We start from the raw sequence: 12,507 nt of genomic DNA, 5'->3' as shown, positions 1-12,507 counted from the left end.
GTTGTTCTTGGCTAGCTGCAATGTTATTCACCTGCACAAACCAATTTGCTATATTTCTCTCTGCTGTTCTTCAAAGTGATGAGCTCCCTCGCCCTCAAGATTAGGATGTTTGGAAGGCTTTTGTCATTTGGTTTTAGTTTATTCTTTATGTATTTTTTTTCTTGTTCTTCATTTGTTGTTCTTCGTGGCTTTTGTCTTTCTTTGATGAGGATTACAGAAACTTACAAGATAAAACTCAGAAGATCTTGTAGGTATTCAAAGGGAATATAATCCACTTCTTTAAAAGAAAAACAAAGAGATCATTGATGTACATACCTTGAACACACAGCTTTGATTGTGTTTCAAATCAGTGAGATAAGGTTTAGGTTTTGATTATACGAGAAATTGGTTGTCGTTATAGAATAGAAGTAGGAATGATAGAAAAGATAAGGAAGAGGTTGTTAAGACCAACCCCATACCATAAGCACAATTATCCACAGCAGACAATTAATAGAGCAACCATTAGTTTGGCCGTTGTGCCTGCATGAGCAGTTTGCACTTGGTTTCCACAAGAATGTCTTCTGCATGCTTTGTCTTTCTCAAGATAGTGGTGTGCCACATGTTTGAAATTATACATGCATGCATCAGATGAATATGGAGAGGGGAGAGAAAAATAATCAGCTTCCATTACTTTGTTTATCTTTCATGAAGGGTAATAAAGACATTCTATACTATCATTTGGTTATATTTCAACTCTTTTACAAAACAAGGCTATAAATCAAATTGGTGACCAAAACTTGGTCATTTTTCAAAATTTCTCTTTAGTTATTCATTTCTATGAAATACATGGACGGTTTATCATAGTAGTAGTAAGTGTTGTTAGAACCATCAATTTGTTTGATTCAATTAGATACTTAAATGATTTCCGATTCGATTGATTTTTTATTGAAATGATCTTTAAAGGATCATTTAAGATATACACCGTTGGATTATAAATTTATTAAGTAAAAATATGTTAATCGACAACGGGGGTGAATATGCTCATTCACCTTAGGGGTGAACCTAAGAATTGTTCAACTTGATATTAAGCCCCCACTCTTTACCAAAGCCAAAATCCCTTGTGGTGATGAAGCCTTGATGATGTGAAGTGAAAGCCCCTTAATTGCTCCTTCCAATTTTGAGAGAAAATGATAAGAGATTTGAAAATGGAGGAGAGAGAGTATGAGAGTGAAGATGGAAAATGGAGGGAGAAGTCTCTAAATTCGGCCAAAAGGCCTAGGGTGTAGAAAAATGGGTCTTAAGCTTATGCAATGTATGTGCAAAGGTGTTTAAATACCCCCTTGTGTTCTAGGGTCAAGATTGGACTTGTATCCTAGATCCAATGGCTCAAAAACAAGTAGAAAATGTGTAAAATGAAGAGACTAAAACAACCAAATAAAAATGTAGAGAATTAGAAGTGTAGAAAATATTTTGGAAAATATAAAAAAAAAAATAGGAGGGCAAAAGTGTAAGTAAGTGTGTGCCTAGTGTGAATACAAATAAATATCTTCATCCACATGTGTGTGTGTGTGTGAGGTGTGTGGTTCACTAATTATTATTGTCATTACATCAATTTTGAATTTGAAATTTGAATACAAAGAAGTAATACAAGTGGGCTTAGGTCTTCACTGGTGTGCTTCTTTGGTCCTGGGTCTCGGACTTCTTGCTATTGGGCCATGTTGACTTGGTTGATCCGATGGTCAATCAGTTGACTTTTCGTCCTTTTGTATTTTGCTCCAATTTCGCACAACTTAATCTAAAATCCACAACTCTGCTTATTTACTACAACATAAATAAAAATATATCAATTACATAATAATTACTTTGGAGATTAGCTTAATTCTAGTGTTTAGAACGCAATTACGCGCATAAAAATGCATGTAATCAGTAGTCACTCAATCCTTTCGGTAACTCTAATTAAACATGACCAGGAAATTAAGAAGAGATGTCGGTAGAGCAAGGCTCTCTTAATTACCACTAATCTCAACTAGTTTCCTAGACATCATACTTAATTGGGTGAGCCTAGTGAGAAAGAGTTAATACAAAATGTCATTTATTGACTAAGGCATAGTTGCGATTACATAATTCTTGGAAAAATAAAAGACTATACTAAAGAAATCTGCAGCATTTTGTCTTCATCACCAGATTTAAAGTCTTCTTTTACTCGATGTCTTGATCTCCATGAGGCGGTTACCTTCTTAGGTATATCGCAAACTCAGGTCCATTGATCAGATGTTCCATGTCAGAAATAGACACCATGAAGAGGATTCTCCCTTGATTGAGGCGCATTGGCGCAATGTGCATGGTCCCTAGGATAGGTGGCGTTGGAAAGTGATAACCATGGTCAACGTTGGCTTCATGGTTTCCAACCCTTCATTCTTCAAAGTCACGCCTCTTACGGTCTCGTGATTGTAGCCATTGGCAATTACCTTCCTGAGCATTTCGATCATATGGATCATGACATTGATGGTGAATTTCTCTAGCCATGGGACGATGCTCTTGATGGCCATCTCGAAGCCTATCAATTTCTCTTATCACAAGCTCGTTGCCATGTCTTTCAGCAGTGGCCATAGCTTCAATAAGCTGTTGAAAACTTGTGATCCATCTTGCGTTTACATGAGTCCAGAATAAATCAAAGGACCTCATAGCATAGACAGGGAAGGTATTGAGGGTTTCTCAATCAATTGGTCTTCTGTGATCGTCTTGCCACAGATGCACATCATTGCTTTAATGTGGCGAGCTTCTGAATAAAATTGCATGACTGTATCAAAGTCAAAGAAGCGAAGATCATTCCATTCTGCTTCTAAATTAGGAAGGATAGAGTAACGAACATTACCATAATGTTCCTGAAGCGCTTGCCATAGCTTTATTGTGCTATCCTCATTCATGAACTCAAACTGGAGGTCTCTATCCACATGATGCATCATTAGGGCAAGTGCCCTAGAATTGTCGATCTCAGCTTGAGGGTCTGGAGCAGTTCCTTTAGAATAGAGCTCTTGGATTGTGTGCAACAAATCACGGGCAATGAGATGGAGCTCAATGTCCCGAGCCCATATCAAGTATCTCTTGCTTGCATAATCCAATGGAACAAAATCAAGTTTGTTCGAGTTTGTCATCCTGAAAAAGGTGAAACAAGAACAAATTAGTTTCGGAGTCAATGCTTCCATGAAAACTAATATTAATAAGATTTCCGAGCTATGCTATCAAGAAATCGATTTCCAAGAATATTTGGATTAGACCGAAACAATGATGTTTAATATGGTCAAAAATCGATGCTTGTGGACACTCTTAGTCCGAAGATTACGAACACTCTTAGTTCATGTGTAGCTTGAATCCCCACAATTCCGCTTTATTAAAGAATCGAACCCACGTTATAGAAAGTTGGGATGGATGAGAAGGGAGTAAACAAGTCCCTGAAGAAAAAGAAAGAAATAGAAAGTAAATTTCACAAAGTTGGAACTTTAATCTTAAAAACTTACTTGTTGATTCGGGAATTGAGAACACGCCTGTGTTGATGTAGGTGTGTTGGAGCAGCAAGGCGCAGGGCAGCAGCAGCAGCACTGGTGTGCAGGGGCTGCAGAGGCTGCGCTGGAGGCAGACGCATGGAGGCTAGCATGGGCTAGGGCTTGCGGCAGCTTATGGTTGGGAATTTTTTTTTTAGTTTTAGGGGTAGGGTTAGAGCTCATGCTGATAACGTGTTTAAGGAAATTGGAATGCAGGGGATTGATGAGAGAATTGTGTGTTCTATTATTGATAATAAGAGCATTTTATATAGGGATTTACAAAGTACATAATCTTGTCATACAAGGAAATAGAATACGAATATAACTAGGAAATCTTGAACCTTCTCTCATATTACAACTCTAGAACTAAACCCTAGTTTGAAGAGGCACACTAAATGTCAACATCCTTCAACAATTTACTCATTCTTGTGCCACATTTTGAGTCACTCGTTGTATTCACTATCAGTACCTTCTTTAGTATAATTTTATATTTACATATAACTGATGGAGATTACAATTGATAAAAACAAGTGAAGCACAATTGACATAAAAAAGAAATAAAGATGGAATAGCTTTTAAATCAGTAGCTTCAAGTCCTGGAGGAAATCATAGCTGACCTATTATCTGAGTTGAAGTAAGCATGGGGTGAATTGTAGATGGTGAAAAGCAACCAAGTGAAGCTTTGAATAGACAAATTAATCACAAGTGAATATGCTTTATCATGCTCTCTTTCAGGTCCAAGGAATGACTGCTCTGAACTTCTGGCTTGAAGAATATCCCAGCAGTGATTAGAGGTCCGAACCATAAGTGTTGTAATCTACTGGAACAAACTTATAAGTTAAGTGCTTCTACTTTCAACAAATTGTATGCCCATTTCTCTGACTTTGCCTCAATTGTCATGATAAGTAAAGAGCCTGAGCAACTCAGAAATGATGTATGTAGAGTTTCCTAATGTTGAAAGAAACTTGCTTGATTACTGGATAGTCATCTTTTGTTCTCTCCCACTCCAGGATTTTCGCATGTTTAATCAGTGGTGGTGCAGAAAAATCTCAACTGGTTAGTACTTCTGTTACTCGATCTTTGTCTTGTCCATTAAAGAAACATGCAATGTCGAGGAATATTTTCTTCTCTTCAGAATCTAGACCGTCGTAACTTATTTTAAGTATGTCAAAGATTTCCAAGTTACAAACTCTTCCCAGTTTTCTCAATGCATTGTTCCATTCACTTGGATCTCTTCCATTCAAAAAAGAACCCAGTACTTCAAGAGCTAAAGGAAGACCTTTGGCATAATTTATAACAGATTTAGACAAATGGGATAGAAATGAGTTGGAGCTTAACCTGGGTTTCGTGGGAATTTGAAGTTGGGATCAGATCGACTTCAAATATAGCAGTTTCAAAAGATCAAGAATGAAGAGTAGCAAAGTGGTGAGAGACTTGAATCCTGAGAGAGATAAATTATCATCATGTGGTGGGTGAAGACTCTAAGAGCAAGTTCACCCGTTGGGTCACCAGGTCACCCACTGTTCATTGCTTTTTAGTATTAATTTCACCCTCTGGGTCACGAGTACAGTGTATTTCGTGACCCAGAGAATGAAAATATACACTAAAAAGCAGTGAATAGTAAGTGACCCGGTGACCCAACGGGTGAACTTGCTCTAACATGAGGAAACTTCTAATAGCAACTCTACCGTTGCCTTTTCAGCCCGGCTGTGACATCATTCCTGCCCAAAAGTCTCCAAAAAAAAAAAGAGTCAATTTTGGCGGTTGAAAAGAGCCCAGTCAATGTTAGCTGGGTGCCACGCATTTGAGGGTTTTCTTATTTGGGATCATAGAGGCTTGTCGCATGGGATGATGGCAGTGGGAGTAAGCAATTAAGATTTTGGTTTCGTTGTTGGTCAAGGCCACGGCCATGACTTAAAATTAGCGGATGATTAGGAGTTGGGCAAGTGATGGGCGTAGTACTGGTCTGTTGGCATATGAACTTGGGGAGTTGGCTGTGGAAAATGAGCTTTGGTGCAGAACCTTGCACTTTAGTGAGATCAGTTGAATAATATTATTTCTTTTGGATTTTAAATATAGTACTTCAAACCTTTCCAAAAAATATAATACTTCAAAAGACCATTATGTTATGACATGGAATCATTGGGTGATAAAACATGATATTGGAATTGCTCATTTGGATTTTAATACAATTGGTCAATACACCATGATGTTATGGACACCATTAATATTTAGTTAGGAATGCAAGGCCTCACTTGATTACTTTTTTTTTTTTTTTTTTTATGACAGAAATAAAACAAGAACACGAACTACAAAGAGAAACCTCTAGGCACTCCCCTACCCAGTTGATTCAAATCGAACGTGTGAGACACATAAAGGGGAAGACAATTATGATAAATTGTCGCAAAATGATCTTGAAGAGTTTGCTAATCTGTCTACCACAAAATTGGCCTTTCTGAAAATATTCCTGAACCTTATGAAAGAGAAAGAAGATGCAATATGCCAAATATCTTCCACCAAAGTCTAAATCAGCCAAGGAGTAGCTACCTTCTTGAGGATGCAATCCATAAGCATTTTAGAATCTCCTTCAACTAAAACTGTGGAAAAGTTATCATGTTGAGCAACATATAAAGCATCCCTGAGAGTTGTAGCTTCTACAATGAAAACTGAAGCAGGTCCCAGATTCTTAGAAGCAGCAAAAATAGGTTGACCATCTGCATTCCTAAAACCAAAGCCAGGAGTAGCATTACCTTGCTTGACAGAACCATCAAAATTTAGCTTAATTTTATCATGATCTGGTGGATTCCATTTAATATGAAAGTACTTAGAAACCTTAGTATTACACACTTTAGGATTAACTTTACAATAGTTAGCTCACAAAGTAGCAGCCCCAAAGAAGGTTTGAGAAGGGGAGGGAACTTATTGTTTAAAAACTACCTGATTTTTGGTACTCGAAATTGACCAAAAAATGAGAAGAACTTGTGATATAGCATCTGCATTAATATTAGGATTATCAAACAAAGATTCTATCCAAGAGTTAAAGGAACCAAGTAGATTATTAGGATTAAGAATGTTAGTTAGAAATCTCCAAACAGCCTAAGCAAAGTTACAATGCATAAAAAGATGGTCTAAATTTTCAATGTCGTTTTGGCACAGAGGACAACAAGACATTAGGATTATAATGAGAGAGCTTATCTCTTGTCTTCAGGCTATTTCTCAAAAGAGTCCAAGCAAAAACCTTAATTTTAGGAGGCATATTCAATTTTTAAATTTTATTCAAAAACTTGATTTAGAATGAGATTGAGCCATCTGTGCAAGTAACCAAGAAGTACTCTTGATTGAAAACTTACCTGAGCCTGAAGGTCCCCACACAAATTCATCAGCCATATCCTTCATAGGAATAGGAACATCAAGAATTTGCATAACAATAACATGAGGAAGCAATAAAGAAAGAGCATCTTTATTCTACTGAAAATTCTGAATAAAAGAAGAAACTGTAATAGTCCAAATCTAAATGGTTCCTTTCATCTTCAGGGATTACCAAATAAAGAGGATAAGGCAGAGCCCAATTAAAAGCCTAGAATAAAATGTCCTTACTATTCCCAACAGTCCATCTCATACCTTCCATTACTATAGACCTGGCATCAAGAATTCCTTTCCAGGCTAAAGAATTAGAAGCCTTTATATTAACAGACAACAAGTGCGAATTTCTAAGGTACTTGGTAGTAACCAATTGAACCCACCAATTATGAGGTTGAGTGAGAATCTTCCAAACTAATTTAGCTAAAGTAGCTTTATTAAACCACTCAGTAGGCTTAATTCTAAACGTCCCATTTCCTTAGGAAGACAAACCTGCTCCCAACCCAACCCACAGGAGGGGTCTTAACACCCCAAAAGAAATTTCTACATTGGTTATCAAGAGCAGTAGTAATTTTAATTAGGACATTTAAAATAAGAGAGAACATGGTTACACATACTTGAAAGATTTGCTTTAATGAGAGTTAATTTTCCACCTCTAGACAAAGTATTGGCTTTCCATCTAGCCTTTTTTTTTTTTTTTCCTGCATTTTCAAAAGTAAATCAGATGTTTTGATAGGATCCTTCCAAAAAATAATGTTATGAATTCCTAGATATTTACTAATAGAAGATTTATGAGTAATGACTAACATAGCAGAAATATCTCTTTTAACAACATTGGAAACATCAGAGGAAAAGTAAATAATAGACATATTAAAATTTATCTGTTGTCCACAAGCTTATGAAAACCTAGCTAGAGTTTGAGTAATATTAGCAGCTGCAGAATGAGAAACCTTGGCAAAGATTAAACAGTCATCTGCAAACATGAAATAAGAAATTTTCAAACCATGTTTAGAAGATAAAATACCAACATGAGTTCTAGGAGAATGTGTCAATAGACTAAGTTGTCTAATGAAAGGTTCCATAGCTATAATAAAAAGATAAGGAGAAAGAGGATCTCCTTGTCTAAGGCCTCTATTTGGTCGGAAATTACCCTCATGAGAACCATTGAGCAGAATAGAAAAAGAAACAGAAGTAATACAAGATTTAATAAGACAAATCCAAGTAGGAGCAAAGCCAAAAGCTGAGAGACAAGCCGTAAGATAGTCTCAATTAAGATAATCATAAGCTTTCTCTAGATCAAGCTTGAGAGTTGAGAGCCATAGAACCTTGCTTACCCTTCTTTTTGTCAAAAGTAGAGAACAATTCATGAGCAATAAGAATATTATCTTGAATTGATCTGCCAGGTGCAAAGGCACCTTGATTCTGAGAAATTCATTTATTCAATTAAGGTCGTAGCCGATGGATAATAATTTTAGAGATTATCTTATAAGAAACATTACATAAACTAATAGGTCTATAATGGTCGACCATTTCAGGGACCACAGTTTCTGGAATAAGAACAATGGTAGTTCGATTTATCAAACTAAGATCCAAATTCGAAGAAAAGAAAGAAGAGATTAAATGATATAGAGAGTCCTTAACCTGATTCCAAAAGGAGTGATAGAAAATGGCATGAATGTCACCAGGACCTGGTGCTTTAATAGGTCCAATGCTATGAGTTTTGACAACATAGATATTTTCGAATTGGAATGGGATTAACACTGCTAGGGATTTTGGTTCATGAAACTGGTATAATTGGACGGCTGGAATAATTATTGACTTTATGGAAATACATACAAGGCATAAGAGCTTAACGACATTTTAAATGTTCTATCAAAAGTTAATAAATGCAGAAAAAAATCAGCTAAATTCCAAGTTGGACAGATAATTTGATTCCAAGATCAGAAGACACCAAAAAAAAGTAAAGCGTACTTAAATATTTGATCAGCCCTCCTTTTCTTGTAAAGCAAGATGAGTAACTTTTTTGTTTATTGTAATTACTAATTTTGTGCCAACTTATTTTTCATGATATATAGCAATAAATTAAAAGAGACATTCAAAATTTTGAACTAACTAAATATTGCTGCTTCATCAAGCTACCAGCAGGCATAAACCATGAATTTACAATCAGGTTTCCGTTATTTATAACAAAAAAAAAAAAAAAACATTAACCATGTTTCTAGTCTTGAATATAAGGGGTTCTACTGCGTCCTGCACCATCAAGGTGGAGTTGTTTCATTCTTTTTGGATGAGCCTGACTTGTACGACTAGATGATTCATCATCATCATCATAGTGTTGAAGGCCTCACTTGGTATTAATGCTAACATTGCTCTGCTTCAACAATGTTTCCCAAAGCTCCTTTGCATCGTCCTCATATACCATACGGACCCACACTTCTTCACTTGCAAAATTTCCTCATCGATTCCATATGATGTATTAAGCTGATAGTAAATGTTCCTGCCATTCTTCAGTGACTCTACCCCAGGTTGACCCCACATATGTGATCCGACACAGGTTGACCCCACTTTTTATAAACAATAGAACTGGGGATGAACCAAAGTATTGTCCATTGGTCCTTGGTTTGCAACTGATGTCAATCTCAACCCCAAGCAGGAGTGGTTTGAGGAATCTAAAAACGACACAGAAGGCAAATCCCATAAAATTGTTACTAAACCAACCTGGATGCAGCTCTAAAAATTATCAAAGACCCCTCACTTTGGTTATTGTAACACTGGTATTTCATTTCCAGGATCAATAAAGTCAAATCTATCATGTATAGAATGTTGAAACTTAAGGAAGCGTGTTAGCAATGAAATTGCTATCCTCTTATAGCTTTCATTCTCCACCATTTTGAAACAGTTAACAAAATATCCTTCTAGTACCGAATTGCATTTTTCTCTTTGACTGGCCAATGTATCCAATGAAATGCAGTTGCTAGCCTCTACCCATACATCGTTCTCTTGGAGAAACTCTGGTAACGTCTGAAGTTTGCTGCACAAATTCAACTCAAGTACTTCAAGTCTAGAGAGTTGGCCGATGCTCTCAAATAGTCTAATGAATTGATTTCTGCTGAGATTTAATTCTCTTAATGAAGACAAGCATCCAAAATCATTGGGCATTGCTTCTTCAGAAAGATTGCAGTCACTTAGATCCAGTTCGGTTAATGAAAGCAAACCAGACAAACAAGGCAACGACAATCCTGCCGGAATATGACTTCTTTTTCGCAATAACTGAAAGGGGTTGAACATCATATTCCATGATTTAGGGGCTTGCGCTTTACATCTAGCAAGAGATAACTGTTTAAGGTTCTTCAAAAGACCAATAGAGGAGGGGAGTTCTCTTATGCCACTTCCACTCACATCAAGCTCCTCCAAACAGGCAACATGACCCAACTCATCCGGCAATTTGTCAAGCTTTGAGCAACCAGAAAGAATGAGATCTTTGAGAGATTTAAGCCACCTGCACTGCTTGGAAGTTGCACAAGATTCTTGCAATCTTTCAAGTTCAGCACAGTAAGTCTTTCAAGCACTTCAATGTCGGGTCAACCTCATACAATCTTATACAACCTTCAAGAAACAGAAACTTGAGATATGGCATGCCTTCAAAGTTTGGGGTGGTGACAAGATTCAAAGAGTGACTCAGATTAATGGTTTTCAAATTGTATAAAGGCTGCATGACAAGTAAAAAGCATAGAAAAAAATTAGCTTCAATGACATATTTAACCATTAGTATAAGTAATAAAAGAATGATATAGTAATTATAGTGCACCTCAGTTCCTATATGAACATGTTTAATACAACTATGACACAAGCCAAGTTGAAGCAGCTTCTGAGGGTTGAAATGTGATGGCAGAGATTTTGACGGATACCTCATCCAATCAAGAATCCGTAAACTATTGGGAAGATATTCAAGCCCCTTAGGCAGGTTCCCATTCTTAATCTTCAGGTATCTCAATTTGTTCATCATTGAAAATGATTTCGGAATCATGTCCACCTCTATTCCTGACTCCGTCGAGTCCACAAATACGCCTCCTATTGCTTTAGTTCCCTATCAACCAAATTTTATATCATACCATAAAAGGCAGATTTAGTAGAATGACTCGTCATATAATGTACTAGCAAATAACAATTACAATTATTCTTGTACTAAATTTCTTATAGTATTTTTGGTCAAGACATGTTTGACATCTTCAAGAAGCCACAACCCACTGCACTTACCCGGCTCAGTAGGAGATTCCAGGCGGACAATTTCGTGGCCCATTTCTCTAAGCAAATCATGCATCCATAGTCTTCCATCTGAAAGAGTTAGGAGGGATCTTTCCATGAGGACTTTTATTCCAATAATTGCAGAAAAATCGCAACTGGTTAGTACCTCTGTTACTCGATCTTTGTCCTGTCCATTAAAGAAACATGCAATGTCTAGGAATATTTTCTTCTCTTCAGAATCTAGATCGTTACAACTTATTTTAAGTATGTCAAAAATTTCCAAGTTACAAACTCTTCCCAGTTTTCTCAGTGCACTTTTCCATTCACGTAGATCTCTTCCATGCAGAAAAGAACCGAGTTCTTCAAGAGCTAAAGGAACACCTTTTGTATAACTTATAACATATTCTGACAAACCAAGAAAATCTTCTTCAGGGTAACCTCTTTTGAATGCTTTCCAGCTAAAAAGCTGAAGAGAATCAGCATCATTTAATTCTTTGACCTTCAATCTTCTCTCCACACCATGTCCAATCAACAAATGATCATTTCTAGTTGTGATAAGAACTCTACTCCCTGAACCAAACCACTCTGGGTTTCCTGCCAAATATTCTAAATGACTTGAATGGTTCACATCATCAAGAATGAGAAGAACTTTTTGTCACCAAACAACCTCCTTATAATCATGGCTCCTTCATGAAGGTCTGATATGTTGGCCTTCTTTGTCCAAATTCCAGAGAGAAGTTGCTTTTGTAAATTAAGTAGACCACTTTTTTCAACAAGGTTTCTAACATTGGTAAGAAGGAAACTAAATTCAAATTCAAGAGAGATTCTCTCATACACCGCTCTTACCATAGTAGTCTTACCAATCCCGCCCATTCCCCATATACCAATGAAGCGGACGTCATCCACCCCTACAACTAAAAGGAAATTGAGTGGCTGCAATCTTGAGTAAATTCCAATTAGATTTTCTGCATAACTGAATGATGTAGGTTGCAATTTTGTCCATATAACTTCAACAATATCTCTTATGAACTTTGATTCATACCTACAACATGCAATAGAATAAACTTATCACGTATTTAGTATATGAAAATGTCTCTACATTGGACTTGATTTCTTTTATATTCTTGTAATGGCATTTAAAAAGCCTCATAAGCTCAATTGATTATCTGCCTATATTATTTGTGAATAACATAATGACGAGTGCAAAACATATCTATGTGTAAATTAGACAAAAGAGAATATGCATACCATTCCTTTGAATTCCACCCTGAGAAACTTGCCACTTCTGTTAAAGCATATCTGATGTAGGACGAGGCAAAAGAACTGCAGAACTGGGGTTTATTTGCAGCAGTCTCGATTGTTAGAAAGAAAAGGGATTTAG

General features: G+C 36.6%; 1 pseudogene; it reads right to left on the bottom strand.

The window, feature by feature from the left end:
• Positions 1-8,873: 8,873 nt before the first annotated feature.
• Positions 8,874-12,504, bottom strand: LOC112174847 (annotated as a pseudogene).
• Positions 12,505-12,507: the final 3 nt, after the last annotated feature.

This window comes from Rosa chinensis, chromosome 6, assembly GCF_002994745.2.
Source record: "Rosa chinensis cultivar Old Blush chromosome 6, RchiOBHm-V2, whole genome shotgun sequence".
Taxonomy (NCBI): domain Eukaryota; kingdom Viridiplantae; phylum Streptophyta; class Magnoliopsida; order Rosales; family Rosaceae; genus Rosa; species Rosa chinensis.
Note: the sequence above shows the minus strand (reverse complement) of the source record. Positions and strands in the feature narration are given on the sequence as shown.